The following is a 26,695-nucleotide window of genomic DNA, read 5'->3' as shown; positions in this document are numbered from 1 at the left end:
GGGGGGGGGGGGGGGGGGGGGTCACAAGGGACCTCATATGTGATTTCTGAAGCTGCTCTGTATTTTAACGTTGTCTACACCCCTGAGCAAGACGAATTATCAAAATTATCCCGTAAAAACTGTAGTAGGTCAGTAAGAAAGCGTGTATCTGCTAGAAGTTTTTTTTTTTTTTTTTTCTAATGCATAGCCTATAAATGGCAAAACAAAGACAAAAAACTGACAGCCATCACGGCAGGCGCTACTATGAACTGTGCATTTGAAAATAGTAAAATACCTTACTGATCAAAACAAAACTTGCTCTAGACTAACCTTAAAGCTCTTTAAGCTACTCGACACATCACCTTACAACCTAACTAATCCAACAGAGCAGTGAGATGGTTAGAACGATCTGTCAATCAAGCGCTCTGTTTAAAGAAGCAGCTCCGAGGCTCCGCCCCTCCACAAAACTCATCTGATAAAATACAACGAGAGCTGGAGGAATCAAAGACACCGACTACACGGTCCTCCCTTATCGCTCGAGCAGCACCACCGATCCCGCAGCACGCCTCCAGCTCTGTTTTTTTTTTTTTTTTAATCAAAGCACGCAAACAATAGCGGCTGAAAAGGATCGAGAGGAATATATCACCCGCTTATAACAGAACAATGAACGCGGGCTGATTTCTCAGGTAAGCCGCGCGCTGCACTCCGTTCTATTAGCAGCGATTTGTGAACGCAAGATATAATAACGACGATTAGTATATGATGTGCATGTTTTTAGGATATGTTTATTCTTTTGCATGATTGTTTTTAATTGCGCTACTTGCATGCTCGACGTCATTTACAGCACGTTGTTCTGTCGCCTCTGTGGACACAATGCAGTGATGGCTGCACAACATCTGAGTGCTTTTGCTCGTAAACCCTGTGTTCGCGTTCAAAACACACGCAGTGTTGAGTTCAGTGTGCTTCATAACCATTTCTCTCTGTGTTCAGTGGCGCTTCGTGTGCTATGCATGCTGAAGTTCAATTAAATACCTCACGGCAGCCCTCAAGTGCAGTCTGATGCTATCTACAGCATAGGCAAAACCCCTTTATCTGCCAGGTGAGCAGACTGGGGAGCACATCTACTGGTTGGGTGGTAGGGGTGGAAGTTTTGAATGGATCGGATCACTTCCAGATTTCAGTGTTGTTAGATGTTACATATATGCATGTATAGATTGATAGTGAAAATGTTCTTTGTTAGAATGGCAATAGACGCAGACCTAATTGAAAGAGTATATATATATATATATATGTGTGTGTGTATATATATTTATGTGTATGAATGTATATGTATGTGTGTGTATATATAATATATGTGTACACACAAACATACATACAAACTTTCCTGTATTATGAATACATTTTGTAGTAGTGTATATAGATGATTTGAAATTGATTTATTTTCAGTTGTCATTTTAATTAAATTTTATATTTCCTTTTATATATTTGGCCATTTCTTTTTTTCTTTTTTTATTATAACATTTGGGTTACATTAAAATATAAAATTAATATTTAATTCTGGCTGTATTTCAATGAATGAAAACACATTTTTTAATAATTAACAATAATGATACTGGTCTATTTGCATCCTTTTGATGAATTCTGTTTAATTTGTGCATCTGTTGACACATCATAGGTTGGTGCTGTGCTTATCCTCTCTGGTGATGAAAAAATTAGCTGTTATTAATGAATCGTTTTTGTATGGTTACATCAGAAACTGTAGAAGACTATGGAAGGTTTATGCAAGTATGGTGTCTATGTTTGTGTGTGCATCTGGCTAAATCTAGGCAATTTTCCAGCATGACAAGAACAACAAGCAGTGTGACAGACTCGATCCAGATGAAGTCACAAGAACAATAGGACATTTTCTGGAGTAGGAAAAAAATGCCTATAATGGGAAATTGTGTCTAGAGACTATGGATGCAGTTTTAAACTAGCTGTAGCAGAACAACAAGACTAGATACAAAGCCTACATTGTCCAAAAATCACAACCACATACACACACTGCAGAGCTATAAGAGACTAATTGATGTAATGCATTTATAATTAATCTATTAAGGATTTGTATATACAGCTATTTAATTCTAGGCTTTCATACTGGATGCATTTGGTAGTGCTTCGTGTGCACGGTGATGTCTATATGTTCTTTGTCAGATGGAAAATCGGGTTAATCAGTGAAGTCTTAATGAGTTCTTCTAGGTATGTCATACATAATATTGAGTTTAGAGTGTATTAGCTAAAGAATCTAAAAATAGGCTGTTTTTACAGTATTAATACTGTAAAGATCACCAGTGATCTGTCATAACTAGTCATCTGTGATCAGTGTTATGCCAGTTTCAAAACTACAACACACTTGCATTAACATAGCTCATGGGTCTTGAGATATCCTGATTCCAGGCCAGCTCTCAGAGGAGCTACTGTAAGATCTGCATATGCAAACACTGGCTGTAGATGCTGTAAGATTGCTGTTTTGAGTTCCTTTTTCTCAAATGAAACGTGACACATACTGGCCTTATTGTCCACTAGCTCAGTTTCAGACATGTGGCTTATTGACCATCACTGCATCTTGCAGTTCCTGATCAATGTTCATGCGGGTTTTATGTTGTATAGATTATAAGTGGGGTCAATGGAACATTGTTGTCTTTTAATAGTTCTCTGGTCAGAGTTCTTTCCTTCTCTAAATTTTCAATATGCATGTGCCCAATCATGTAACATGTTATAGCTGTTTGTTTTAGGACTCTACAAAAGGGTTTTTTAACATTCCCAATATTCCCATTTTAACTGATACTTCCAAGATTAACTAGATTTTCTTTCAAATATTGCAGTTCCAACAAGAACGTTTGATAGCCATTAGCCAACTATAGTTAACAATACATTGGCAACATATTGGTGGTCACTGTTTCGTCACCTGGACTGAAATGGATTGTAATTATGTACAGTATTAATGTGCTCAACCAAAATGAAGCTTTTTTCCCTATCCTAAACACCTCTTACTCATCCTTTTTTCTTCCTCTTTAATCTTCGTCTTGAAATGGCCATAAGGGTTTTGTTTTGCATGTTGAATGTGACATTGTCACATGGCAGATTTGCATTTTTCTTTTCTTATTCGAAGCAATGGAGCAGTCTTTGTTGTGTGGGTGTTTTTCACAATTGAAAAAAGAGAACAGCGGAGCTGCAATCAGGTTGAGGTAATTAGAAAAGGCAACAGGGTGAAGAACTTCAGCACAGCTGATTTGCAGATTTAATCAGTCATAAGTCATTACATCCCAATGTACACACACAATATCAGGCAAATGTAATTACCACACAACAACCGCTGTAACCTTAACCTGCCAAACAATAAAATCTCTTACATAGCACAAGGTCATTTCAGACGGACAGCACAAACATCAGAGCTGGAACAGACAGCGTAATGGATGTTATTACATGCTAGCAAAAATCTCAGTTCTTCAGTGTTAAGGACCAAAGGTTTTGTTGGTTATTTGAGCACAATTTGTCCTGCCATTTAGTGGTGCAGCTACCCATTTGTTGAGGCATACAACACTATTGTTTTCCACAGGCTGATGTCTACTAAGGACAGTTTTAGGGCTGCAACTAACAATTATATTGATAATCGAATAGTTGGCAAATTATTTTTTATTAATAGGATTAAAACCCTATATTCTTTATTTTAATTTAACTGACAAAAACACTATTGCACATTTTTTTCAATGTCCTTAAAACAAATGTGCCAACTGAATGCTATGAAAACATAAAGGGCTTAACAATTTATAAGACAACCTGTCGTAAGACAAAACGCAAACATTTTAGCTCAAATGCTTGCTGCAATTGTTTGGGTACTTTTTGACTAACTGGGTATCTGAATAAAAAAACACTATAAAGCACTTAGCTTTTTTCTGCCTTTCACAGATAACAAGAGTAATTATATTATAGCATTAAAAATAGCTTACTACTGTTACTAAAAAGCTTACGCATATTGGAGGTCTAACCAATACAGAAAGCAAAAAAAATATTTTGGAAATTACCGATACACTTTTAGTTAAGAGCAGCAGTGGCACAATCCTTACAAAATTGGTTAAAAACCTTTCATTAATTTGCTTTAATAAATGTGTTAAAAATCACTGTAGGCTACTTAGTGAATATAGTTTAAAACTCTAGTTCCAAAAAATTAACAGGCAGGAACACGCGTTAATCTTACTATCATTTCTTTATCCTGTAAAAGCGTCTGTTATTTATATTCAGACAATAACACACTGCTGTCCCTGTACTCTCATAAATTACATGTTGACACTTAAACATAAATTTAATGTTCAACAACAGATATTCCAGAAGAATGAATGTTTTTGCATTGAATATGGTCTCCATTGCCTTTCTGTGTTCTGTCTGTTTAGTGCGCCTGCCGCGCCGGCGCTCTTGCAGTAAAGATTTCAACTTAACACTGACTGTCAGGGGCGGGCTTTTATGCAAAAATGGAAAGGCTTGAGTAAATCTCTGACATTTACAGTTAAGGATATGACCGTTGACTAAAAAAAAATTTGGACGCACACACACATCTGTAAAAGAGCCTGACAGGCAAGCCATTATGCTAATGCATAAGCTTGAAGCTTAAAATAAAGATGTATCATGTTTTGGGCAGCTTGGATCACATACTTTTCCTGCAGGAGCTCATTCTGTTTGCTTCAATATTTGTAGATGCATTTTGTCCATAGAAATGCATTATTCATTGCTGTAATTTAATGTGACCGGCTGCAGTTGTACGTGCACTGTGGGCAGACCCAATTAATCGATAATGAGAATTGTCGATGGTTATCATTATCTTATTGATGATAATCGATTTGATCTATTAGTTGTTGCAGCTCTAGACAGTTTGGAAGTTTTTTTTAGCTTAATGCCATTTTGTCTTAATAAAAGAACACCTAAAGTACCACAAATGGTCATACTGATGTGTCTTGTATTTTGCCAAAAAATTGCTCAAATACAACCATATTCTGCTTTGTTTTTGTCTATGAAATATTCAGTGCTTATTAATTCTGCATGAAGAATCCAAAGTCAAAACACTATTTTCTCTAGTTTCTTCAGTGTTGTGTGCAGAGGAGAACGCTGCGATAATTACAAACCACCACGTTGTTGTTAAATAAGCTACAGGCATCTAGCCTGGGTAAAAAGATGCACATGAACCTATTGAAATGATAATGCATATTTAAATTTTAATATAAGAAGAATATTGTCAGTTTTGTGTGCCTTTTGGTTATTGGTAGGCTTTGTAGGACATGCCTTTTAAAAAGGATTCTGATATCTCTTTGTGTTATGTTCCTTTTGGTGTCCCCGCTTTAGCTCTCTCTGTATGGTACTGTACTGATTTCGCTGCCTGTTTTATGTAATGTGGCAGCCCCATTTGTCAACATGCTCTTATGTCTTCTGATAAATGGAGTGTCAATGTTTGTCTATTGAGTTTGAGTCTGGCTGTTCAGTTGATGAAAATTGAGTTTTATGCTCAACAGTGCCTATATTCGCACAATGAAGTGGTCGCTGTAGTCTTTGGGTTTATTTACACACAAAAAAAAAAGAAGAAAAAAAAGCAAATTATTAATTTGGCCCTGGTTCGCTCAGTTTACACTGTCATTTTGTTTAGCACCGAACCTAAAGATACAAAGGTACAGGGCTAGGAAAAAAATATTAATTTCTCTGTTTTAATCGATTCTCATTTTTATGAATCGATATTGATTCTTAAATAGCCTGTTTCCTGTTAATGAATGGAACATCCTATAAATTGCAAAAAGCTTTGGGCTTTATAACTTTTGATAAGAATTATTTTTATTTATTTATTTTTAAACCGTATTCCAATAATAAATGCCATTTTGGGGTGTCACTTAATGTCATATTTACCTCAGGAAAAAAACTATTTGGTGACCATAAAATCGTTAAGTAGCTAAAAAACACTAACTGACTGACATTTTGCTAAATATATGCACTATAAAGCATTATAGTATCATAATTCTTCAGTGTAATTTATGCTACGTGTGAGTAAATCTATAAAATTATGATTTCAAAAATGAATTTGACTAGAAATATAATGATATAACTGTCAATATATTATCATGAAAATGTCATTGAGTGTAATTTAAGTGTTTGTATACAAATCAGTTAATTTTATTATTAATGTAGCAACTGACACATATTATATATTTTACAGCACTAGTTGAGAGCGGTGGTGAAGCTACAGGTGGGGCAATGGCTCCCAGTGAAATGTAAATAGTTTCACTATAACTTCATATATGTGTTTTAAAATATATTTAACGTGAGTTTTCAACGTCAGTTTCACAATGCGATTCCGGGAAATACACGGGTAATGTGTCCCAGCAATTGTTCCCAGGTCGCTAGATTTTGCACTTTCACACTGCCAGTGATTACCCGGAATATGTGCGTGCTTTCACACAAAACCCGTAAAGATCCCGTAACGACACGTGACATCAGGGCGTGACGCGTAAAGCATGAGTCGAAAACGTTATGCATGTTACACTTTCACTTAGGGCTGGGCAATATGCCGAAATATATCGTCTGGACGATAGAAAATGTCTATCGTTTTATATAAGGCTCTATCGTTTACGCCACGATAAGGTGTTTACGGCAGAATTTTACGTCAGGATGCACCTCACGCAACGGCATGCCCATGCACGCTGCAATACATATATACATAATACAAAATTGCTATATCGTTATGTATATCGTTATCGGGATATCAAATGAGCTATATCAGGATATGAAATTTTGGCCATATCGCCCAGCCCTACTTTCACTGAAGCTAGCGAACAATCTCAACATCAGCGCGGAAACTGAGGAACTAACTGATCTCTGCTTCATTACAGTTCGTACATTTTTTCATTTGACATTAGTTAATAATTCAAGTTTTCGTTAGCTCTGGAATGGTTAACATTTACGGTTATTTTAGGACCACTGTCGTCAGAGATGACTGACAATTAGCATACAGTTTGGATTGGCGGTATGGTTCAGTTCTGGGCAAGAACTCCCTAGGCATTCATGCTGCCTAGCATGGATAAGAGCAGGGAGACCAGCGATAACCCCCCAAAACAAAACCATATGGTGATATCCCCCAACACAAACTGATAGCAAAGCCTTAAGCAACAAGCATGTTGCCCTTAATCAGTGACCAAAACAAATATGTTGCCAACAAATAAAACCCACGTAACTCGTAGCAACAATCCTGTTGCTTTTAACAAATGGCCTAATGAATATGTTCCCATTACCTGCTTAAACAACATGTTCTACTGGATTCCACTGGAACAAGCATGTTCCCAACAATACAGCTATAACTTAAAAACAAGCGTGTTCTCAGTAATGATCAGGTAGTTTAAGAACAAGCATATACCCAATACGACTAGACAACTTAAGAACAAGCATGTTCCCAATAATGACCAGGTAAGTACAAGCATGTTCCCAATATGACTACAACTTTTAAAACAAGCATTTTCCCATTAACAACCAGATAGCACTGGGACAAGCATGTTTCCGACAATACAACTATCATTTAAGAACAAGCATGTTCTCAATAGCAACCGAGAGCTTAAGAACAAGCATGTTTCCAATACGATTAGACAGAACAAGTGTGTTTGATACCGGAGCAGAATCTATGCTGAACTGATGGCTACATCCAAAACTGGAAAATGTTGCCTTTTGGAGAACACAAACGTAGAACACAACCAAGGTAGGAAGTCAAACCCAATGTTAGCTTCACTTCCTGCCTCCTGACATACCTTCATCTGGTCGATATTTAAAGGCAGAATAGATGTACCCCCCCCCCCCCCAAACACAGTGTATTGCAGCAACATCATCAGATAAGTACCGCACATTGCCAATAGGTCACAAAAACTAGCACAAGCATGTAACTGAAAACAGCTAAATGAATCTAAGCAACACCGATAGCCTTAGCAACATGGATGTTGCAAAACCTGAGAGCATTAAAGGGATCTTGGCTTGTGTAGAGTGAAAGAGTGAAACATAGCAGCTGTGATGGGATGCTTGATCTCTTGATATCTTTCTTGGGGATGGAGTTTCCATCCAAAGTTGTGCTTGAGTCAGTCACTCGTGGAGTCCATGTCAGTAATATAGTGATGTGTGAAGTAATACTGAATAAAGCAGCTTATGATCAATGCGGTGAAATTATGTGTTAAAGTTAACAAATTTGAATGAATCAGAGGCGAGTCCATTGGGGAATTGAATTCCACTTGCTAATTTCCCAATTCCTAGTGATAGTGGTGTTTTGCCTGTTGAATTTGCCATTTAATTAGCTTTTGAGCAATGCAAAAACTGCTGATAATACTGATGGACCACATAGCTATAACTACCCTTATGAAAATTAACCATGTTTTTACTACAAATAAAACCAAAAAACCATGGTTCATATAGTTAAACCATGGTAACCACAAAATAACCATGGTTTTGCTATATTAACCATAGTTTAACCATGGTATTTGTAGTAAATCCGTGGTTATACAAATGGTAGTCAACACGCCAAAAAACCATGGGTTACTACAGTTTTACTGTAATAAAACCATGGTTATTTTTCGTAAGAGCACAACCTCAGAGAAGGGAAAGATATTGTTAACATGTAATGATTCTTTTCTGTATGAGTCTTTAGAAGTCTCTTTTCAGTGTTTACAAAAGCAGGAGCTTTTAATTTCAGTTCTGGGCTTTTAGATGTGCTCAGCTCCTGAAATCGTCGAGACATGTTCATATAAAGGTAATGCTTTACCAGCCGGAAGCAAGCTACAAAGGAATCAAGAGTTCAGATTTGTGTACTTGCAGGTCATTGTACTCTGTGTGTCCTATATGGGCCATTGCTTGAAGGTCAAAAGCAGAAGCTCAAGTCTAATCCCAAGCAACGGTGACCCAGGAACTCAAGACTTATGGTTATCAAAATCTAGCCTGTTCCTATTGTGCCACAGTGCAGTAAATTTAACCTTAGGGTGCTCCATGGGACTTGGCTCTATAATTAGTATAGTGTAAGTCAGACTGGATGAAATGCCCTAAAACAGAAACAAGCAGTGACATTTTATGAGATAACCATCTCTACCACATATCTGTTAGCTGATAACTGGTCTATATATAGAAATGCTAGCCAAAGTAATCAAGATGGCTGATTACTTCAAAATTGTTCAGTCATCATAATGTGTCTTTTCCATCCAGGCTTTGGTATCTCTGAAGAAAATACAAGCCTGCGGATGACAAAGATTTACAGTCTGACTTACAGTATGCTAATTATAGAGTTCCTGGGTCACCATTACTTGGGATTAGACTTGAGCTTCTGCTTTACCCTTCATGCTACAGTCCAAAGTCTGCCGTATATGACACGCAGAGAACAATGAGCTGTAAGTACACACATCTGAACTTTTGATCCCTTTGTAGTTGGCTTGCGGTGGGTAAAGCATTACATTCATATGAACGTGTGTCGACAATTTCAGGAGCTGAGCACATCAAAAAGCCCAGAACTGAAATGAAAAGCTCCTGCTGTTGTAAACACTGGAAAGAGACTTCTAAAGACTCAAAGAGAAAACAATCATTGCATGTTAACAATATTTTCTTTCCCTTCTCTGGGGTTGTGCGCTATAGTTTTATTAGAGTTTAATTGAACCGCTGACTGTCTCATTCAAGTCCCAAACTTTGAGGAAACATGATAAAGGATTCTCTGTTTGAACTCAGCGCTGTGCTGTTTTGTGGCAGTGAGTCATAGTCTCTCTGGTCTTAATGCAAGAAGCGTCATTGTCAATCATTTCCGAGCTTTATGACATCTCCATCTGTTCTTTGAGATTATCTCTATTTGATGTCTGTATTAATTCCTAACACTGTTTAGAGAAATTATTTGATTCTCCATAGCAAATCATATTACTTTTGGTATGAGGACAAAGATTCCAGATGTCAATGAATGTCTTTTGTTGTTAGATTTTTTTTTTTTTTTCACAAAGATATTTGTAAATTTAACTGTGACGACTAATTTTAGTGTATAAAAAGTAAAATGTGTGGAAGTGAAAAATCTGTCAAACTTTAACACCAAACTGAAAACTTTTACTGAAAAATGTATAAACATTTATTAATTCAAGCATGTGCCGAACAAGTGAACGATTTATCAATATAAATAAAATATAGCATCTTTGAAATCCTGAGCTCCTGATAGCATTTGACTGACTATACTGAAGTCTCATCTACGGTTTAGAAGTTTCTCTTGTATGAATTCTTTAGGTTATGCTGTTATTAATGAGTTTTACAATTTCTGAGACTTGTGATTTAATTGCCTAAATGTAATTATTTGAATTGATCCAAAACATGTGAAAAGCTTATTGAGCATCCTATACTGTCTACAGCTGTTTTTTTTTTTTACAGAAATCCTAAAATATAATAAAGTACTATTAAAGTTCATAAAGTTCTTTTAGGATTAGTATATCGAGAGAGAGAGAGAGAGAGAATGAGAGGGAATATGTGAAAGGCCTGATTATATTAGTGTAATATTCGCAGTGTGAGTGGAAAGTGGGTCAAAACTAGTCATTATTTTGAACACATTTAAATGTTTTACTTATTATACTCTTGTGCAAAAGGCTACTTGTTTCTAAAGCTTTAAAGAAGCACAGTCAAAATACTGGGATCGGTACTTTTATTGATTGATTAATTTAGTTTTTTTTTTCTTACCAAAATTCTGGTGCTTTTGACATCCCTACAGTTTTGACTTGGGTAGGTTCGGTGGCTGGCAGAGCGTGAAGCCGTCTGAGCCATCCATTACGGTGACGGAGGGATGGATGGCTCACACACAGGCCTGTGTGTCGCTGCTTTACACTGCTCTCTGTGCCGCTGTCTAATGGGCTGTCAGGTGTCAGGGGCAGCCGCTGCATAACACCAGCCAGACTCTGGCCCCGGGGAGACAAGAGTGTAATTTCAGATGACAGGCAAACGCAGAGGTTCTGGTCCAGACCTTCGAGCGCCAAGAGGGTACATTTGTCTGGGATGGGCTTTGGACCACAATGAAATTGAATGAACGTCTATTAGAAGTACACAAAGCAAGTGTAATTGAGTCTAAGGGAAAGCTTGTAAACCCCTGAGATGGGTGTGAGCAGGTCGCTTTGGTGGCATGTTCAGGTAATTGCTAATTTTGCAGTGTCAAAAATACTATGCACCGATGACTTGCCTTGCAGACATAAGTTTGTGATCAAAGACTCTGCTTACACTGCTTGCAGACTGTGTGAAAAGCATGTGTTTATGACTTTGTACATCTGGGCCAAAAGACCAAATTATAATTTCAGCATAGCAATTTTATGACCGATCTTAGCGATTTAATTTTTTTAAATATAATTTTACATTTACAGAAATTGTTTTATTTAATATGCATGAAAGGCATATTAAATGCAAGTAAAGTGCCTAATCTTTTCAATAACCTTGGTTATGGGTGAAGTAATTAAAACTTAAAAAGTAATCCTTCCAAATTGTATCTATTTAAAAACTTAAAAAACAACAACTTTTTTTCTAATAAACTCCTAATTTGCTGCTAATTGACAGTAAGGAATGCAGCTGGTATAGTAGTTAGATTTATGAATGAATTATGAATCGTCAAAATGATTGACACTTAGCATACAGTTTGGTTTGGCAGTATGGTTCTGTTCTGGGCAATAATAACCCACCCAATCTGCTTGAATTGAAGCAGATATCATTAATGTACTTAATGTTATTGAAGTGTAACAGCAATATTCCACTGAAAAGGAGTCAGATTCAATGAGGAATATCAGAAAGCAAAGTCCTGACTGGGGCAAAAGGAGGAGCTGGGGATGGAGGAGGGTAATTTCTAATAATCACTGGATTATTACAATTAATATGATATATCACCCAGCCCTAAACACGGCACAAAGTATTTTTCCTTTGAGGAAAATAGTTGGATTCAAGTATTAAATTTTTTTTTTTTTTTTTTTTCTTGATGATGAAATTATTTCAGATCTACACTCCTTAATATCCGATCGAAATTTAGTTCAGATTGAGATCTGTTGAATTGATTGAGGTGTTTACATGAAGGCTTTTCAGTCCGATTGAGCCAACAATCTGATTATATAAACAATTATGTGGCTGCGTGTAAACATAATATTGTTACTCAAATGTACAACAGTTCTTGCGTAACAGCACAGAAGAAGCTATTGCAAAATAGCTTGAGGCATTTTTACATTTGCACAACACCTCTGCATGTCATCCGGCCCAGGAGCTATCAGATCGGTCCGTTTGCAGCTTGCTCCAAACGTGCAGTTAATGGGGTCAGACATTTCTGTTTGTCAATGCATGCACAAACTCATACGCCTGCCTGTTTGCACTCTTGCAGAGAGGATGTTTTGTTAAAGCATTTTTCAAGTATCTGTTGTGTCAAATTTTCTTATGTAATTTTCCTTGCAAATAAGTCACTTTCATGAGCTGTTATGTTTGATGTTGCAACCCAATACGATTTGAAGTTGATATTTGTAATCAAAAAGGCTTTATTTATTGTACCTATGCCAACCAAGCAGATGTTGTTGATATGGAAATGCTGATGGATTTTTCCAGGTATTACAGATCTCGCTGATTCCAGTAGGCAGGAGTGTTATATATTTCACCTTGACGTGTCTTGGGGAACTTGTCGTGTGTCAGCTGGATGACAGTCTGTGCTGTGTGAAGACCTTTGTTGCTCCCAGGAAACTATTGAGAAGCCATCATCCCACTGTTAGCGGAGGTAGAGCGCTGTCTTTGAGACGCAGAGCTCTCAGTAATTTGTAAGAAACGACCGCTGAGAAGTTCATTTTGTACTTCCTGGAAACATTTCTTCAGCGCTATGTTTTTGACGTTCATTTCATAGCTTTTACCCATTCTGTTTCTGGAAATACCACTCTTATCCAGTTCCCTGTGTGTCACGGTTAAATATCTTAACCCGGTGGTTAATACCATCTCCGTTAAAAGTTTTCTTTGTTTAAAAGAATTTAGTTAAAATTCTGAAATGCTCCTTTGAAATAATAATTCATGTATTTAGGTTTATTTTGAATAATAATGTAATGTAATAGTTAAAATTTGTGATCTAGTGTAAATGCTGCTTTAATAAGTAATTGGTCTATTTTGGTTTATTACTATATTATATTACTATATTAGTTAAAATTATCTCATTTAAATGCTCCATTAAGGAATTGATCTATTTTGGTATATAATAATATAATATCTATCTATCTATCTAAAGCTATCTATCGATCTAAAGCTATCCATCTATATATAGCTACCTATTTTTATGTATATAACCGGTTTTGCTAAAACCATCTAGAAATGAATTAAAATGCCCCAAAATGTAATCTTGATTTTGAATTGATCAAGACATATTTTCTATTTTGTTGCACTAAAACCCTTAAAGATATTCACCATGGCAACCATAGTTAATTCCAAAGTACCATAATGACTTCATTATTCATGCTGCCACCTCATACAACATTTATTATTGCTGTAAAGCCATAATTAATTATTAAAACATGTCTGTACACTGCAGGTTGAATCAGTGTACGGTATGTAACTCTTTTCAGCATTGATAATAATAAGAACTGCTTCTTGAGCAGCATATTAGAATGATTTCTGAAGGGTCATGTGACACTAAAGACAGTACTGCAGACTTGGTGATTTTCAAAAACATGTCAGCTTTTTTTTTCTGACCTCAATCTTTTTTGATGTGATCAGTCATCATGCATTGTTTTGTGATAACATGAATTAATCCAGTCAGTTAAAACCAGTAATCGTCTTTGTGTTACTGCAGAAGTGTATTTGGAGCACACTTCCTGTGGAAATAGGGCTGGACGATATGGCCAAAATTTATATCACAAAATATTTCTTAATTTTGGTTGATTTGATAAAAAAAAAAAAAAAAAAAATCCTTTGTAAAACGGCCAAGAACACACACAACTGATGACTGTACATAAAAACTTATGTGAAATGAATTTGCCAAGTCTGACACCACATATAATAAATACATTATAATATTTTTTAAATAAAGAAAAAAAAACGCACACATAAATTTAATGTTCGCCCTTTTATTTGTATGTAGTCTTCATACAAACAAGAAATGTGAAATCAATGTCATATAATCTTCTCAGACTCACGTAATTAATATTAATATCTTTGACTTCAAACTATAAGCTAACATACACTACCAGTCAAAAGTTTTTGAACCGTAAGATTGTTATTGTCTATAAAGAATTATCTTCATCTAACCGAGCCTGCATTTATTTGATGCAAAAACAGTAACATTTTAAAATATTTTTGCTATTTAAAAAAAAATGTAAATATTAATCATAAATTCAGTGCTTAAAATGGCAGCTTCAGGCGCTTTGTCGACGTTGATGCCACCTTCACATAAAAAGTCAGAGGTATGAAAGCATTTTAGATTTCGCAAGCAAAACGGCGAAGATAGTGTTGTGGGACAAGAACAAAGCTATTTGTAATGCAGAGGTGAAATGTTGTGGTAATACTACAAATCTGCGGAACAGCAGAAGAAAAAAATTATTATACATGATGATTAATACATAAATGACGACATAATTATTTTTTAACTGAACTATCACCAATAAGGCAGTATTAGTTGTCCCACATTGTCCATAGGCTTGTAGCCTTAATGTTACAGCAAATTTAGTAAAATTGTATGATTATTTTATCTTAAAAATTAAATGACTTGACACTGTTTGATCGAGGCATGTGACTGTTCTGACTTTTTTCAGCATACATTTTTCATCTTGCATCAAAATCGTTCTAATATGCTGATTTGCAGCTCAGAAAACAATTTGTTGAAAACAGTGTAGTAGAAATGTTCAGGTTTCTTTTGATGAATAGAAAGTTCAGAATAACAGCATTTATTTGAAATAGATCACTTTTGATCAATTGAAAACATCCTTGCTAAATAAAAGTATTAATTTTATATAACCCCAACCCCCCCCCCACCCCCCCCAAAAAAAAAATGAAAAGAAAATAAATCACACACAATCACACTTGAAAAAATATTCAAATAGAAAGTTATTTTAAATGGTAAAAAAGTTTCAAACTTTCACTGATGCTGTACTTTTATATCAAATAAATGCAGGCTTGGTGAGCAAAGAGAATTCTTAAAAAAAAAAAAAATCTTACGGTTCAAAAACCTTTGACTGGTTGTGTAGGCTGATTATTCTTATAGAGTATAGCCAGTATAAAGAGTATGAAAATTGAGTTGCTGCAGAAAAAATAATAATAAATAAAGCAACAACTAAAACATGAATTATTGAAAATGCAAACTGATTCTCTGCCAACAGGAGGAGATAAAATAAAAATGCCATCAAAACTTTTCCGAAGACAGTCCTTTCCCTTCAGAGATACATTCATAAAAAACATCCACTACGTGTTTTGATTTTAAAACGCGCAGTGCTCATGTTTATGCAACGATGTCAAACGTCACAAATAAATCAATATATGGGAAACACTGGTAATGAGTATCGAAATATCATAAATGCGTTTAAAAATCATATCACCGTTATCGGAAAAAAAATTATATCGCGATACATATTGATATTGCATTATTGTCCAGCCCTATGTGGAAGCTTTGACTGTTTCAGTTTGTTGTGGCCGATCATCATCCCATCATCTTTACCACTGCATATATGTTTGGTCAGCAGCATGAAAGAGATCTGAATAAAGTTTAATCCGGAAGTCTGGCTCTGTTATCAGACACTGCCTTGGCACGTTGGAGGCGACTGCTGACGGAGAGCTCTCTCATCCGTACTTCAACGTGTAGCATGAATGCCACCCTACTTGGCACACAGCTCAGACAAAAGAGCACATTCAGCAACAAACTGATTGCACCATCATGCATAAAAAGAGACAGAAAATTCTTTGTTCCATCAGCTGTCAGTTGTACAATGCATTCCCTGCCTCAATATGTGAACAATCTGTGTGATGTGCACATTTTTTCCGTGCATATAATTTGCACCGTTTTCACTTGTAAACTGTTCCACTGATATCCCTGCTGCTTTTCCGCATGCATTATCTACAAAATCCCTTATTGTATGTCATTTTACTCCTGCTGTTTCCACTCTGTGAAGCGATTGTGTTGTTGTGGTCACGATTCAACCTTATATTGAATGTGAAGAAATCAAAAATACGCTATGGAGATGGAAAATTTTGAAATATGCTACCTGCTCATTTGTTGCAAATGGCTGTTGGGGTTGCATCACACGCTGTTCATGAGTGTGTGTGTGTGTGTGTGTGTGTGTGCGCGTGCACTGGTGTTTGAGAGTTGGTGAAAAGTTTGTACTTATTCATTCCGTCACACTTTACATTTTGTTCCACTGACTTCTATTCAAATGCATGTAAATGTGGAACACAGGATTGTGTTCCAAAGTTCACGTCTGGTAAACTCAGCCCTGTGAATGTATGCATCACATTGTGTCTAGATGTACGACCAATAGAAGATCATTGTGGCATCTTAGCTGGATTAAAAAAAAAATGCAAACTTTAAATATGCAAGATTGCAGCATTGCAGTAAATTTAAGCATATTATATATTTTTACATTTCGCATGTATTGATATGTTGAAGTGTGTGTTGTTTTTTGCTGTTGAGTGTGATATCACTAGGCCAGTTGAAGTGTCCTTTGTAAATTTTGCATGCTCAAATACATTACAAATTTTAATAATGTGAAGTATTAGTTTAATAACTTTTCTATTTTCATATATTAAAAAAGATGTTTGAGAATGGGTCAGATTAATTTTTTTCTGAATACTTAGTTCAAAAGACTATTTTTTTATATATCTTTTTAAATGATCTAATTAAGTAGTATTTGATGAATGCCTGTTAATTTCTTTCAAAACACAGACATTAATTAAGGCCAAGCTCTTAAACTGTAAAAAATATAAATAATTTACTCTCACCCTCATGTTGATACTTGATAGACTGTATGAGTTTCTTTTGTGGGACACAAACAAACACATTTTAAATAACATTTGGATCTAAATTAGATTGTCATAGCCTTGCATTGTCTAAATAAAAAGAATTACATTTCAAATGATCATCTTTTGTGACCCGCAGGAGTCAGTCAGTCAGAGAGGTTTGGAACAACATGAGGGTAAGTAAATTATTATTTTTTGGGTGAACTGTCCCTTTAGTTATACTAGGTGGTGGCTATAATAAGCCCTCAATCTGCACTGCATGTGTATTTATGTGAGTGTGTATTCATATATTCTTCCTGGTTCATGGTAGTGGGCTGTGGTGTATTTGTGGGTGGCAGTTTAGGTGTGATTGCCAATAGTCATGTATGTGAGTATTGGCTTCTGTTCATCAGAACAGTAGGGAGACTGTCTGTCTCCTGTTTGAATACCAGACATCATCCTGTGCCCAGGTACATAGTGGCCTTCTGAACCACCACTCCTCAGAGTCAAAGTTCATCCACGTTTCCTGTGGAACAGATGGAGCTCGGTGTGAGTACAGGTGTGTGTGTGTGTGTGTGTGCAGGCCATGTGGTTCTTCCTCCTTCACCTGAACAAGCTTTGCTCTCTGTTTGTTTGGTGTTTTGGTGTGCGTTTCTCTATTTGTACCATACAGATCTTATCATTATAGAGGTCTGTTTTTGTTGTCAATCAGATGTTAACTGATACAAAAAAATAACAGTGAAGAGACTGTTTTTTGTTGTTGTTGGTATGGCCGATAACCAGTAAAAAAAAATAAAAAAAATAATAATAATTAGTGAAAGAAATTAGTGCATTTTGTCCAAATAATTAAAACTGAAGACTAAAAATTTAAATCAGTATTTTTAAACATTTAAAAATTACTTTAGGTAATACAACATTGTAATGTAAAGGTTAATTTCAGGTTTTGCCAAAGAATACATTCAACACTATTATTACATTTTTGTTGATAGATAGAATAAGTGAGTGTTAGATGATAGGGAAAGGTAACCTCAATATAAACAGAGGAAATGAACGGCACAGATCAAAGTCCAGCAGAGTTATTATAGTTAAATAAAATTAAAGCCATTAAGAAAGTTTACTTTACTTATTACTTGAAATAAAATGTTAACCCATTAGATTGTTTACATTTACAGCTAGTTTGCAAGGGAAAGTTGGCAATTTTTCATTTTAATTTTAATTTTGTCATACAAAACGGAAATAAAAATTATATAGACATGAAAAAAACAACAATAAAAAACAGCTAAATGAAAAATATAAAAATACCAAAAAATTCATAATGTTAATAAATAATTAACAGTACCTCAATGATACTAAAATAGCACTGATCCAAAATCAGCCAATACCAGCTGTTTTAATATCTAATATTGCTCAAAAAAATTAATAATGTACCAGTATGTTGTCCATCTCTAAAATCAACCACGTACTAATTGAGAAAGGGTTCGTTTGGTACTTGCACATTAAGACAAATGTCAAGTTAAACTTAATTGTAATATTAAATGCCCAGAGATCCCATGCATTCGGTTTCATTCAGTTATGGAAAATGATACATTTGCAGCTGTATTGTAAAAACAATCCTATACAGGAGACACTGTAGCATTTTTATTTATTTATTTGAGATCCCAGAGTCCCAAGAGGGAAACATTTTTATTTTTCTCTGCTCTGACATGATCCAAAGCTGTTTGCTTTCTTTCCTCTGAGATAGTTGCTGTGCTTGTGCGTCATTCTGAGGAGAGCCCTTATGGAGGACTTGGTTTAAAACCAGGCAGGGAGCTTGCCATTTGTGTGTGTGTGTGTGTGTGTGTGTATGACTGACAGCCTACAAGATGGCTGGAATGAGGGCTGAAACGGTCTCCTGCAGGGTGAGTGCAGTACCTCGTGTTGAGCACCAACTTGGCGCACACACAGTTACTAGCTCTGTTCCAAAACCTAGTAAGCTGCCTACTGCCTAGATAGGTAGCTGCCTTCAAAGGCACCACCTAACTGAAAGAAAAGCGCATAAGTGTTTGATCTGGAGCACTGCATCAGGGCTCTTCAACTCAAGTCCTGGGGGCTGGTGTCCTGTAGACTCTCAGTCTAACTTTAATGAAACACACCTGTCTGAGATGTGAAAGTAATTCTGAACACCTGATTAGCTTGTTCACCGGTGTGTCATTAAGATTCATGCTACTCCACAGGAGACTGGAGTTACAGAGTCCTGCTCTACATAGACAGCAAGTAGACTACATGTGCATATGCATATATTTTGACACGACCCTGGACCACAAAACCAGTGGTAATATATATTAAATGGTTATATACATATTATATCATATTATACATTCAGTTCTTCTCAGAATGATGTGAAATTATCAAACAATTAACAAACTGTCTACCATCTTGTATTTATTATTATTGTTACTGTATTATTATTATTATTTTATTTTGGATGCACAGATTTTTTTTTTGTACTCCCATGTAAATAATGTATTAATCTATGCTGTCATAGTTTTTAGATATGAAAATATATTCATTTTGAAATGTTCTAAAGCTTTATTATTATTATTATTATTATTATTAGTGCGATTTAATTAAGTGAGTGTTAATTAAAAATTAAGTTAATTTTAGATATAGAGAAAGTATGTCAAAACAATTAATCTAACTATCTAATTATATATCCAATGTTTACTGATTAAATTGGGGAATATTTTTTAAGCAAATTAACAATATAATACCTGTGTATTGTGCATCTCTGTGTTGCTTTGTGATTACCAGGTGGCTGTTTCATAAACACAAGTTTACCAAATAACCAGGTTTAAGTTAGTCTGACACTTTGTCAGTTGATTTGGCTCAAAATAAGTCTGAATAACTGAAATGAGCCTGGCTTATTTGGTAAACTTGTTTTAACTTTTATGAATCTGGCCCCAGACTTTTTTTATGCACATCAGATATGGTAAACTAAATAGAAGCAGAACCATACTTCCTCTTATGAAAAAACAAACCTCGTGGTAAAAAAGAAAAGAAAAAAAAAGTGGTTTTGGTGTCATGAGAACAAACCTCACTGTGGTATAATGGGAAAAACACTTCTTGTTTGGAATGACTTACAGTACGATTAAATGACTAATAATTACCAAACTTCTATTTTAGGTGAACTAGCCCTCATGATAGCTTTACCTCATTATTGTGCCTATAGGATGCCTTTAAAGCTGCCTACATAGGCTCACAGGGTTTTGGAACAGACAGAGTATGTTCAGACACCAGGGTTCAAGTTTTACTGCCAACATTTACGTCACACTGCTGTTTATGGGGATTATAGAAGCCCTTCCTGTTCAGACTTCTGTTCAAGTTCAATATGAGGAGAGCAAAAAGCTGAGCCAGAATTATTTAAATTTGATGATTTAGTCCTGATCAAAAATAGTGCTGAAACCAGAGATCCCTCACTCTCAGACAGATGAGGAATGGGAGTGAAACGCTTCACAGCTGTCCATGTTCAGTATGTAAAGCCCCTTTGACTCGACTTCATAGGGGTCCTGTCCTGCCCTCTTTTCCCAGGGCCTGTACGGCTCTCTGGATCAGATGCAGCAGAGGTTGAGAGCAGTGTGTGTGTAATGTAAAGGCGAAGTTGTTGGGAGGCATTAGAGACACCGCAACTTCGACATTCCACGGCACTAACACACCTGCAACACTCAAAAACCATTAACGTTGGTAAGTGGTGCTTTTTCGTTATCAAGTTGTTGTTTTTCTACCTTCTCTTTTTTTTTATGGTGTTAAATTACGCATGAACATGAATCATGCCTCATTCCAGGGTTCTTGTGTGGCACTGTGCAATTATGAGTCGGCTCTCAAGTTCCACAGGGCCTCGGGAAAGAGGGGAGCATGTGGTGGGATATTCAATAGCTGCTTGACTGTGCTCCCCCCCTCGTCCTTTTATATGTAGGCGATTACTCATCACCTACACAAAGACAAAGATGAACTCTCATCTTGGCTCAAAAGAGTGTTTGACCTAAAAATCTGTCATCATTTTACTCCTCTGCATGACTTTCAACCTGTGTGGTGGTGACCATTATGTGTTTGCTTCTATGGAACACAAAAGGAGATGTTTTGAAGAATGTTCATGCTGCTCTTTTCCATACAGTGTATTCAGAGCAAATGGTGACCCGAATTGGTTCACTTTCATTGTATGAAAAAGCAACAAAAGGTATTGTGGGTCTTGAAAACGGTGTGGGAGTAAATGATGGCAATTTTCTTTTGTGGCTGAACTTTCTCTTTAATTAGGCATTCATTTCCAGATCGATCTTCTTTTCACTGACGTTGTCTACAGCCTTACTTTCTTCCCCCTCTTTTCCCCTTTTTCCGCTGAGGTATTGAATCGCTCGAGGGTTTGGCTCATTTTGACTCTGATTTGAAGGCGCTCATGTTTCCGTCATCATAAACTGCAGACGGATCAATACGGTGTATGAATTACAGCTCTCTAATGAAAGTGTTGCTCCTTTAGTGCCGCAGCATGTCAAGCAAAGACCTCTGCATTGATGTCCTGCTCAAGTCGCGGTTTGAATCATAACCGTGACTAGAGCTGTAATTATCATCAGATTATAATGACTAAATGGCAAATAAGAAATGTTTTTGGTCCTAAATCTCATTTTCACATGGCATTTCAAGGCCAGTAGTTATTTTTATGTGTAGATATGTATGCAAATGCTCATTTGATGTTATTTAAAACGACTGACAGAATCTGACTATTTAAATGTAAACTGACGCTTAATTGGACACAACTATGGTCATTTGTACTTTCGAAACTCCGTCACAACACAGATGGCAATTGAACTGATTAAAACATTTGTTTTATTTTTAATTGTATGGGTTTTTTTGTAAACAAGTACTGCATCTATGAAAATCTTACTTGTAATCTTACTTTCTAATTTTTGTATGTGCCAAATCACTCTCTGCACACCTGGGGCAGGGGATAAGACACATGCCTTTGGTGTGAGAGACCCGGGTTTGAATCCACTGAGACACCAATCTGTCCCTGAGCAAGACACTTAACCCCTAGTTGCTCCAGAGGCATGCGACCTCTGACATATATATCAAGTGTAAATTGGATAAAAGCGTCCGCTAAATGAATAAATGTAAATGTAAACCTGGCATCTGTGCATGTCAGATGTGATAGCTACTGTAGGTTATATGATGCCACATCTGGTTTTTACTGCGTTTAAATGATTTGCTGTTGTTGTTGGCTTTTACGGACCCATTTTGACCCTGACTTGTTTATGGCAGAGATATCATGTGAAGTTATGAATTTTTAAAACTCCTAATAAAAAAAGAAAACTTGGTATGATTCCCTTCTGGATTCTTGTGGCTGGCTTGATGCTTTTCCAAAGGAGCACATATACTCCTTAGTTAATTTTTTTTTTTTTAAGTGCATAGAAAATATCTTTAGGGGAGCAATGAAAATTTATTAAATGGTGAGTTTTTATTTAATGAAAGTATAAGAGGAGACATTTAGAGGAGACACAAGTGATTTAATCTTTTAGAATACAAGCCGTACAATAGATTTTAAGCATTTCTGTTTTAAGACGCATGGATACACTGAGACTCTTATTTTGAAATGTCTTGCTGACTGCTCTTTCAAACATATAGGGGATAGAGGATAAGATGAAATATTCACTTTAACAACATGAAACATTAAAATAAAAACTCCAGAAAGTAAACCATATAATAATGAATTTATAGTAGAGCTCGATGACAGTAACAATAGTAATCAGTCGCTTTTCATAAATGCATGTTATTCATTGATTGCAAACAGCTTGGCAAACACATGAAAGCACTGCAATTTTTCCTTTGAAATGTGCAGCTATCATATTTAGTTAAATCATAGCTTTTGAAGTTTAATAACAACATCAGACGGTTTCACGCTTCCGATTTTTCCGTCCCCAAAATTAAAACCTTTTAAACATAAGTTTTTATACTATAATATGCCCCAAATTTCATAATGACAAAGTTGCACCCTTGCTCCTGAATACATAAGTTGCAAATGTGAGTAAAATGCTCACACTGACGAGCCCCAAGATGGTATGAACAGATTAGAAAAAAAAAAAAAAACAAGATGTAGATCGCAGCGGTATCTTTAGAGTTATGACACATCTAAATTTTGCATAAAGGTTTCACAAGTAGCAAATGTTGCTTTCAGGTTTCACAATATGGCAATCAGCTGTATTTGATCAGACATCTGCACCCACTCGTTTTCATTAGTTTTGGTTACACACAGTTGGTGAAACTGTGTCACATGTGGAAAAAAAATCTGATTTTGACTTTCTCTGGCTTCTATTGTTTTCATAAAGCCATCTGCAAAAATAAATGTCAATCAGGTTATAAACGCTCGCTGCTTTGAAACTCTTTTCACAAAGTCTAGACTTTGTTCAGACACACGAGTGTGTGTTCGAAAGCATTTTCTCTCTGTCACAGAACCCAATTATTTCCCTATTATGCATTTTGTGCTGGTGCGGGTAGAATTGCTTGCCTGTAAATAAGTATGCCATCTCGTAAAGTGGTTCTGTCCAAATGAGATCCATTACAAGTAAAGACGCAAGCCATCTCATAAAAGAGCGCGGTTCAAATGAGATCCATTACATTTCATCTGGATGCTCATTTCTCAAGGTGGACATCCTTTTAAAACAAAGCATCCAGGTATTGTTATTATATAATCAGATCGCTCGTGGTCTCATACCTTCAGAGAGTGCTTTCTAATTACCTTATGAAAGCAAATAGGATGTTTACGCCCCTGGCAGTCTGTATCCTCCATCTCTAAAGCGTCCTGCGATGCGTGCCGGCTAGGCTCGCACATTAGCTTTTGAAATGGATGCTTCACAGTCCTGTGACAAAATGGATGAAGAGCAATATCCTCCATACCGTCCTCCGGCATGCAGCCTTTAAGCATACGTGTGAAGAAATGATTCTTTATCTTGCTTTAAAGTACATGACAGGGTCTAAATTAAAGGTGCTTAGCATTTACGAGAGCCTGCCAACAGCCCAGAAATGTATCTCCCTGTCAGAGTTGATATTATTCTGTTAGATTATTCTGTTAGATTATTCCGTTAAATGTTTGGAGAGGCATCAGACCGAAATCTATGAATAATGGGTGTGTGGGAACGGGGCTTGTTGCTATGGGAGGTGTGAATTCAGTTAGAACTTTACAAGCTGGCCTTTTCCCATCATTTCAAATGAGTGCTTTAATGCCACGCATTCGTGTCTAACATTCCCATTTTCCTCTTCCATTACGGTTTCCGTTTTGAGCCACTAGTGACTGTTTATGTGTGCCCACGGTCAGAGCGCCAACAAACAACTCTTAACAATCCATTAGTGTGGTTAATTAATGTCACTATTTTGGATAATTAGATTTATCCGAAATAGTGGGGCCAGATAGAAATTGTGTGCGTGTGTGTGTCAGGGTTATTATAGTTTACTAAAAGTAAAACCATAAAAAATAACATTTGATACTTGGGATAAAATAGATGTTAACTGAAATTAAATAAAATAATACTAATAAGGTTTAGGTCTTTTTCATAATTTTTTGTGCATTTTTAATTACAATATAGCAAATATATAAAGCAAATGTAATAAAAAAAATATGAAGAAATATTAGTGAAAACTATAATATTATCTCAGTGCTATTAAAATAACACTCAGTGTTAATAAGTTTTAGCAAGGATGCAGTAAATAAAGTAATAGTGAATACATTTGTAATGTAATGTTTCTGTTTAATTTATGCTTTAAAAAAACAAAACACTTCATCAAATAATCTCGAAATAAAGCATATCACGCTTCCACAGTTTTAAGCAATTTTAATGCAAATATGTTTTCAACATTAAACATAATAAATGTTTAGCTTAAATCAGCTTATCTGATATAGCTGGTATGACCACCAAAAATACATTCAATTTTTAATTTTAATAAAATAGAAAATTAGTTATTTTGAATTTAAAATATTTCAGAATATACAGAATAGGGTTTTTACACACACACACACACACACACATATATAATATACAGCATCGTAAAATAACATGACTGCTTAGTTAGTTAGTTAGTTAGTTGCCCACACGCCAGTGATTCAGAGGAACCTCTCTTCAACACCTTCCTTCTTTGCTGTCGTCTTTGTCCTTTCCTCTGCCTGTCTCTGTTCTTTCTCGGGGACATGGTCCAGATGGTGGCTTTATTTCTGGTTGCTGGTGAAATCTGTGTTGGTTTATTTAAGACATTTTTCCAGCTGGGTGAAGGCAGCACATTTGTACAGCTCATGTGCATTTGTGCAATGCTAAATGGACGCCAGATCCGAGGCGCAGGAGAGATCTCTCTCCCCAGGTGTTGGAGAAGATGTAGCAGGACTGCTTGGCTCGGGTTGATGCCACGGCTGCGCTATTGAAGAAGACTATGGATTCAGTGATGTAAAGAATCCTGCGCAACTGTAGAAATGTCTGGCGGTGGATTGGGTTACCAGAGTGCATTAGCAATGTAGATGAAGGGTTCAGGTTAATGGGTTCAGTGTGTGACAGCAAGCACGTGTTTGCTCATCAATCTGCTCTCCATGTACATGCAGTCAAATGACCTCTGTGTTGATTTTCCCTCATCGCTGCACTGCGGCGGGGAGGCTTTCAGAGGGCTCTTTCCTGGTCATCCATAATGGAGAGCACTGTAAACGCGAAACAGGGTCACCAAGAGACGGACTGAATTGAGACCGGCAGTCTCAAGGTTGTCTGCTCAGAAATCCCTTCCTTATCTATTCTGTTCTCACTTTTGCTTCTCATCTTGTATATTGATTGCCCTCCACAAGGACAGAACAAGCCTCAAGTGCAAACGTTGTCTTTGGTGAAATTGATGAAACGCTTGTGGGTTTGTCAGCGTGGGAGAATAAAATGGTCTAACAGATTTCTGTGGGACCGCCAGAAGTGTGATTTGCTCTTGCCCTTTGACCCTCACAATGAAATGGACAGTTTCTGCTACTGTAGATTTAGGAATAAATCTTTAGTATTAGAAAGGTATTTTTAGCACAGTGACAATAGTGTGTGTGTGTGTGTGTGTGTATACATTCAGAATTTTGTCAGCCCTGAGATTATATAATATATATGGCCATATCACCCTGTATACCTAATATATATATACATATATAAAGTGAGAGTGATATGCCATATATATATATATATATATATATATATATATATATATATATATATATATATATATATATATATATATATATATATATATAAATATAAAACATAATCTCAGGGCTGACAAAATTCTGAAACTCTGACAAAAATCTGTTTTCTTGATTTAATATTTATATTAGTGATTTTTATAATTTCGGGAATATAGAACAAAAGTAGAAATCAATGACTAATAAGCCAATACGTGCTCCTCTGCTGCTGTCTACTGGTTATAATTGTGGTTTGATGTGTTTTTTGTTTTTTTTTGTTTGTTTTTTCAAAGTGTTTGTTTACCACAAGTTATATTTTGTTAATCCCATTAAAATAACACCACCTACATGGTTTAAAACACCAAATAGTTATGCTATGAAAAGAACAAAAAGTCTCTCTCTTGCTCCACCCATGCACGATAATATTGTCTATTGTAAATCTCACGGGCCGATATGATGATTTGAAATATGACCATATCCACCAACACTGTGTGTGTGTACATATATACATATATTATACATGTATATGTATGAATA

At 36.0% G+C, this 26,695-nt stretch overlaps 1 protein-coding gene across 2 annotated transcripts in view; it reads left to right on the top strand.

Annotated features, from left to right (window-relative positions):
- Nucleotides 1-443: 443 nt before the first annotated feature.
- Nucleotides 444-26,695, top strand: part of st6gal2a (ST6 beta-galactosamide alpha-2,6-sialyltranferase 2a) — a 56,080-nt gene continuing 29,828 nt past the window's right edge. The window contains exons 1-2 of one of the 2 annotated variants that reach the window (XM_026272325.1): nt 444-665; nt 17,114-17,150. The gene's annotated coding sequence lies outside the window, so the exon portion shown is untranslated. The remainder of the gene's footprint in view (nt 666-17,113; nt 17,151-26,695) is intronic. The other variant, XM_026272324.1, reaches the window with a different exon arrangement.

Source organism: Carassius auratus, chromosome 9, assembly GCF_003368295.1.
Source record: "Carassius auratus strain Wakin chromosome 9, ASM336829v1, whole genome shotgun sequence".
Classification (NCBI taxonomy): Eukaryota; Metazoa; Chordata; class Actinopteri; order Cypriniformes; family Cyprinidae; genus Carassius; species Carassius auratus.
The sequence above is the reverse complement of the archived record's forward strand: the minus strand, read 5'-3'. Positions and strand labels throughout refer to the sequence as shown.